This window comes from Physeter macrocephalus, chromosome 11 (genome assembly GCF_002837175.3).
Source record: "Physeter macrocephalus isolate SW-GA chromosome 11, ASM283717v5, whole genome shotgun sequence".
NCBI classification, from domain to species: Eukaryota; Metazoa; Chordata; class Mammalia; order Artiodactyla; family Physeteridae; genus Physeter; species Physeter macrocephalus.
Genome location: NC_041224.1, coordinates 132,256,645 through 132,264,258, shown reverse-complemented (window position 1 = coordinate 132,264,258; position 7,614 = coordinate 132,256,645).

Sequence of the window (7,614 nt, the reverse complement as noted above, 5' to 3'; positions counted from 1 at the left end):
CTATTGGTTATGTGTGATTTTGAGAAAGTCCCCTAACCTCGTCTGCAAGTAGGGGTGGTACCCACTGTATACAGTGGTATGCTGGAACCAGATATTGAGTGTGTCTCCTCTTACCGCTGTGCCCAGTGATCTCATGTTGGTCGCTTAAACTGAGCCACGGGGGGAGTATTTACACCACGGAAATTGGCAAATGGTATATGTAACTCAAGGTTTTTTGTTGGTTTATTTTTTGTTTTACCAGCACACCACTGACCATCTCTCAACTTAGTGATAAGGATCAATTAAGATAGTGCAAGTAAATATCCTGTGTGAACTATAAAGTCTATAGAAATAATAGATATTATGTATTTTGATAGACTATTACAAAATAGTCCCCAGTGAATCACACTCCTGAATTCACACTGTTGCGTGGTCCCTTTCCACATTCTATCTGGGCTGGTCTCGTGATGTGCTTGGTTCAGTACAATGTGCCAAAATTCCAGTCCTGGGCATTAAAAACCTTGCAGCATCCACTTTCACTGTCTTGCTGTCCTGAGAAGCCATGATGCCCAGGCTAGCCTCCTTGAGGATGAGAGGCCTTGTGGAGAAGGAGGATGAAAGAGCTTGAGGGGTGCTGCCAGTCCACAGCCATTCCAACCATTTCAATTGAGGCGACAGACGCGTGAGTGAAGCGGTCACGGCCCCTCCAACCCCCGTCAACCTGCCAGCGGGCTGCGAATGCATCAGTGAGCCCAGGCCACTCCACTGCACCACATGGGGCAGAGAAAATCTCCCCAACCCAGATTGCAGAATTGTGAGCAAATGAATGGCTATTGTTGGTTTAAGACACTCAGTTTTACGTGTGGTTTATAGACAGCGATAGATGACTCATTATAGTTATTGTCCTATCAGGCCCCTCCATGTCTTCTCTTGTCCGAGTTAAGCTTTCCCAGATCTCTGGCTGGGCTCCATTCACTGCTCCTGGGATGGACACGCTGCTGGCTCCCAGTGTGCTCTGGCTGAGCAGAGGCTGGGCCGCCTGCTCTCTGCTCTGCATCTTAGATAATCATCGCAGCGGAGGGTGAGCCAGAGCTCCTGGCACTTGCAGTTCAGTCTGTGAGCTCATTCTCAGCCTTTGCGGTCAACTCAAACCCCCAGGCTGTGAAACTACGCTCTCCTATCCTGACAACTCTTTAAGTACAAGGTTTATAGTCATCACCATGAAACTGACTGTTTCACTTTCGACATTGTTATTTCAGCCTTTCAAAATCTGGTCTCCAGTTTGATTTTAAATTTTGCCATGACTATAGCATTTCCTTCCATGCACACATTCACCCGCCACACCCAAACACACATAGATCCAGACGCACGCAGAGCGAATACACGCGAACACACATGCACGTAACAAAAGACAGAAACTCATTTCAGTGTTCACAGCAGCTGCCAGGTCTTCCTAACAGTCATGACCCTTCAAGAACAGCCATCTACCCTCTTCCCAGTCTCATCTCCTTGTCACTACCTGTTTCAGTAGCAGAATCCACAGCTCTAACTGTGACATAACCAAGTAGGGCTTATCTTTCTCAAGTGACAAGAAGGTCAGAGGTAGGGCCTCCAGGACTAGAACAGAGGCCCCTTGGTGTCATCGGAGATCAGGCTTCTTCTGTGCTCCTATTCTGCCATCTTCACGACATTCTTGTGGTCTCCAGATGGCTGTTCCATGCCTGAGTGTTGCATACGGGATCCAGGCAGGAATGAGACAGGAAGGGGGAAAAGCAAAAGGCAAAAGGCAAAAGGCAAGGGACACAGAACCTGTTCCCTTTTACCAAGAAAACAACAGCTCTCCTGGAGGCCCTACCCAGGGGACTTCTAGTTACATTCATGGGCCAGAACTGGGTCACGTGGTCACCCCAGCTATGAGGGAATCTGGGAAGGCAAATATTTGTACCTGGGCACATGCTCACCCTGAAAAAAAGACCTGGGGTTCTGTCAATAAGAGAGAGAAACGGAGAATGAATAATGAGTGGGGAAATAGCAGGCTTTGCACATTCTCCCACACAAACTATGAGTTGTCATCTTTGAGCACGAGGCACATGCCAAGTTTATTGAAAAAAGGTTATAGAAAATGAGGAGATGTGGTAGATTGCAAAAAATAGCCCTAAAATCCTCCCTTCCTGTGTAGATAACTCTTTTCAATGAGTCTAGCTGGTCCTGTGACTTACTTTGACCAGTAGGACGTGGCAAAGTGATGTTATGCGACTCCCTGGCTCACACCTCGAGGTCTTTTAGCTTTTATTCTCGCCCCCTTAGAACTCAGTGCTACAGATGAAGTCTCAGAGCTCCTAGGAGGAGAAGCCAGGTACAGAGAGAGGCCCAGCCAACAGCCAGCACCGACCACCAGCCGTGGGCATGAGGCCATCTTAGACCGGACTGTCCGGCACCTCACACCCCACGCCCCCGCCAAGTATCTCGACGGCAGCTGCAAAAGAAACCTCAGGAGAAGCCCCTTGCTGAGCTCAGCCCCAATGGCTGACCCACAGAATCATGAGCAAATAAGCTGGTTGTTACTTAAGACACTAAGTTTTGTTTGGTAATGAAATAGATCATGCGTTTGTGGCATGCAGGTAGAACAGATTTCGGTGGTGGTGTTGGATTCCTGGATGGATTCGGATCTGGTTTTCAAACTTTGCTCTTAGGAGCCCTGCATCGAGGGCAACAGGGTAGCCGATCTAACCACTCCCCAGCCCCACCCTCACTTCATCCAGGGCGCCTTGCCTTTGTCTGTTTTGCATTCTGTGTAATGTGTTTTGTTTTGTTTTTTTTTGCGGGGGCGGTGGGTGGTGGCCGCGCAGCATGGCACGTGGGATCTTAGTTCCCCAACCAGGGATCGAACCTCTGTCCCCTGCAGTGGAAGCACAGAGTCTTAACCACTGGACTGCCAGGGAAGTCCCAAGATTTTATTTGTTTAAGGAAGTTTGAATAAGCCCTCAATTGGATCATCTCTAAGTTTCCTTTAACTCAAAAATGTTAAAGACGGGGCTTCCCTGGTGGCGCAGTGGTTGGGAGTCCGCCTGCCGATGCAGGGGACGCGGGTTCGTGCCCCGGTCCGGGAAGATCCCACATGCCGCGGAGCGGCTAGGCCCGTGAGCCGTGGCCGCTGGGCCTGCGCATCCGGAGCCCGCGCTCCACAACGGGAGAGGCCGCAACAGTGAGAGGCTCGCGTACCGCAAAAAAAAAAAAAAAGTTAAAGAGTTTTTAACAGGCAGAGAGTTTTACCTATTTTGAAGGTGTGCTCCCACCCCCTTTCTGTTCCTTCTTCTTTCATAGCATCTCATTTACCACCCATCACATTTCATCATGAGGACACTTGGTATTCCTTCGGTTACTTGCACCAATCCCCCCAGCCCCAGCACACAACCCTCTCTCTGCCCTTTGCAAGCATCCTTAACAGGGACAGGGTCTCATGTCTTCTCCTGAGAAACCATGGCTAAACTAGGGGAGGTGGCAGGGTCTGTGTATGTCTCAGAGAGACACACTAGATATGGTCGAAAGTGAGACCAGAGGGCTCTGAATGACACTTGCCCATGAGAGCCAGGGTGAGAATTAGCTCTTCAATGGCCAACACTTTCTAGAGCCTTCCACGTACCATGAGCCATGTTAGATGGTTGCTTATCTCATCAAAGCCTGACAACCTTGGAAGACAGGCCTTACCTCCCCAATTTACAGATGAAGAAACTGAGATTAAGAAAGGTTAGGTAACTTGTATGGGCTCTCTCAACTGAAAAGTGGAGTTATAAGAGCTCAGAGCATGTAAAGAGTGATTATGAAAGTTTTAAGCCTTTTTTGTGTTATTGACTTTGAGCTATTTCTGTTTATCCTTCATTGTTTAGTTAATTGAATCTATAATTTTTTTTTTTTCAAAAGAGACCCTGAGTCAGAATATCCCTCTCAGGGTCCATTTCACAACTCAGACAATAGTAGAGAGCAGGAAGACAGGCAGGTGCTGTAACCAGGACTGCTCTAGATGCCCCTGAGATGGTCATACGCTACCACTGTCTACCTGAACCACTCCTCTCCCCAGTAGATGTGGTACAGGGGGGCTGTCAGTCACAGCACCCACCTCCCATACCCACCAAATATGAGCCACCAGCAGTCTCCCAGCCACCTGACCACAGCAGTTGGCTCAGGGGACATGCTGGTCTTTCTTGATGCCTATGTGGATCATGCTCTGTGTAACTCCAGGATTTGCTCCCCTTGAGTTGTGCAGTGAAAACGTGCACAGCCATAGCATGGGGTATGACCATAGCGTGGGGTATAACCATAGCTTGAGGGTATAACCATAGCATGGGGGTACAAGCATGGACTCTGGAGCTAGACTGCCTTGTTTCAAATTCTGGTTCTACCAGTTAATAGCTGTGTGGCCTTGGGAAAGCAGCTTAACTTATCTGTACCTCAGTTTCTTCATTTGCATCGGAGGTATTAATGGAACCTAAATCATAGGCTTTTTTAAAAAATTAATTAATTTATTTATTTTTGCGGTATGTGGGCCTCTCACTGTCGTGGCCTCTCCCGTTGCGGAGCACAGGCTCTGGACGCGCAGGCTCAGCGGCCATGGCTCACGGGCCCAGCCGCTCCGCGGCATGTGGGATCTTCCCAGCGTGGGGTATAACCATAGCTTGAGGGTATAACCATAGCATGGGGGTACAAGCATGGACTCTGGAGCTAGACTGCCTTGTTTCAAATTCTGGTTCTACCAGTTAATAGCTGTGTGGCCTTGGGAAAGCAGCTTAACTTATCTGTACCTCAGTTTCTTCATTTGCATCGGAGGTATTAATGGAACCTAAATCATAGGCTTTTTTAAAAAATTAATTAATTTATTTATTTTTGCGGTATGTGGGCCTCTCACTGTCGTGGCCTCTCCCGTTGCGGAGCACAGGCTCCGGACGCGCAGGCTCAGCGGCCATGGCTCACGGGCCCAGCCGCTCCGCGGCATGTGGGATCTTCCCAGACCGGGACATGAACCCGCGTCCCCTGCATCGGCAGGCGGACTCTCAACCACTGCGCCACCAGGGAAGCCCAGGCTTTTTTTTTTTTTTTAAACAGGGATAAGTTACTGTTTGTGACCTGCTTAGAACAATGACCAGTTACTTAAGTGCTGGATTCAAAAGAAAACATCTTGCATCTCTAAAACACACAACCCCCGTGAGGCCAGCATTCTTTCCTGGGATTGATTTTCAGAAGTAGAGAAAAGAAGCTCTTTTTTCTACTGGGATTTCTAAATTGGGGCTTCTGGTGGCCACGATCCTCACCATGTGGCAAAGGACATCTGCTGAAAGAGAATGAGGGCAACAGGCAAGGATACGGGGAGACAAGCAGAAAAGGGGAGCAGGCGAGAGTCCTACAGGCTGGAATGGCCGTTCCTGTGGCTCCTACAGTCCTTAGGTGCCTTAGGTCAGGGGCTCCAAATTCAAATGCCAGCAGGAGCCTGGCGGTCCAGTGTGGAAAAATCACTTTTAATGGCAAAGGGAACATTGAGAAATCTTCCTCGACTGTGAGAAAAACAGCAGTGCAAGTTCAGGGTCAGCAGCACCTGGCTGCATGTGAGGGACGTCTCGGGCATGGAGGGGAGAGCGAAGAACTGTCAGGCCTGCGCTCTGTGTAACCAGCATAGACCATTTTGCCACGAGAGCCCAGTATAGAATATCCTTGATTTTTTTCTTTTCTCTAAAAGAAGACGTAAATCTGTGACACTCCGAGTCCATAAACGTTGGACCCTTTTTTTTTTTTTTTTTACAATATTGTGCAACACATCTGCAAGCGAACGTGTCCCCAAGGTTGCGAGTTATCACCATAGCAGTCCAGTTCCAGGGTCTCCCCATGGAATCTAAATAGAACCAATGTCCTGGGACTCCAGGTCTGGGGTTCAACCTCTGGCGAAGCGTTCCCTGCTCCACCCACACGTCAAAGCCGGCTCTGTGTAAAGGGATTCCCTGTAGTCCTATGGATCAATCCATTCCTCACCACTGTCCTAACCTCCTCCCTTTGGCTTCTTGCCCCCAGGCTGTATTTTTTTCTGTATGGGGGCAGGGGGTGTGGTACTGATGGAGGAGGTCTGCCAGCCAAAGGTAAACCCACAGCAGTTGGATGCTCCAGTGTTACTTGGGTTTTCATAGCTCCGGTAGCTGGAACCTGGGTGCCCAGGGCCTACAGCAAGAACATTCAGGGCCAACCTGGCAAGTGACAGAGGGAAGCTTTTCTGGAAGTCTCTGAGGGCAGGTCCATGGTGGCAGCCATCCAAGACCTCTGCTTCTGTCTAGCTGAATCATCAGCCCTGCTCCACTGAAACATCACCACTTAGAACAGGACAGAGTAAGGGGAAATGGCTACTTTAATGTGGGAAAAGCAAGTAGGGATTTGGGGGTCTCCTTGGAAGACTCTTTTCCTGCACCCTTCTTCTGGAAATTAGAAGGAGAAGCCTCTGGTACGCTCTAGCTCTTGTTGGTGCAGACAAAAAGAGCCAAGAGGTAATTCTCAAGAAATACTCCAAGGGTTTTTAGAGACAGGGATTGTTTCTATGTGAAAATGAGAAGAGATCCTTAGACTCCTTTCAGAATAAAATTAGGTGAGAGAGGAAGCAAAGGAGATGAGCAGTTAATGCTCCGCCACGCCATTTGGAGAATCTAGAGGGGCTTTCTTGGATGCAGCCTCCAGAGGCTTCCCTTGACGACCCAGCAGCTGCTCTGTCCAGGGCACACACATTTAACTTCATTCACCTGGTGATTCTGGGGGGTGTGGCCCGGTCCCTGAGAGGCCAAATAGTCTTGACTCATCTCGCCAAGGCAGACTTCCTCTCATTTATCAGCCTAAAGAATTTCTGAGATTTGCAAATGCTGAGCCCAGAAGAGAGAGATTAAGGCAGCATTTGGAACCCTCTCAGGTTTTACCCTAATTTAGAATCAGCAAGGATATTAGCACCTGGGCAGCAGGCTGCCGCTCTGTTCCCTTCTCTCACCTTGATCTGTCTAAATCCCTGAATGCTCCAAGAAGGCTGCTGAACTGAATTGGAGTAAGAGGCACAGGAAATGAATGCATTCATTCATCTGTTTGTTCATTAAGTGCTTCTGCACGCTGAGCACTGTGCCCTTGGAGTGGTTTCAGGCCCCCAGTGGGAATTCCGTGTGAAGGGCACACCTGGATCTGTGCCCCTCCTTTAATGGAGCAGAAACACTGAGCTCATGGGAAACTGGAAAACTGCAGATGGGCCCCAGGGACACAAACATTGTTGCTGCTGAGGACACAGCTTCACAGGGGATGCAGACACGAGTCAGGGAAGTTCAGCCCACCTCCTGCCAGGATTTGGGGGCATGTCAGAGTCTAGGTGGAGCCAGCCAACAATCTAGATTCTTAATTCCTTGACAATCCAGCAAAGTTCCTGTAATTCCAGCAATATTCACCTGCTCTGTATCATGGTCACCTTTTCCCAGGGTCTCAGCCTGCTTTCTCCTTGAACTTCACCATCTCACTCCCTAAGCGTTGCCTTCTGCCCTGCCAGCTTTCCCTGCTTTTTTTTTTTTTTTTTTAATTATTTATTTATTTATTTTTATTTTTGGCTGTGTTGGGTCTTCGTTTTTGTGCGAG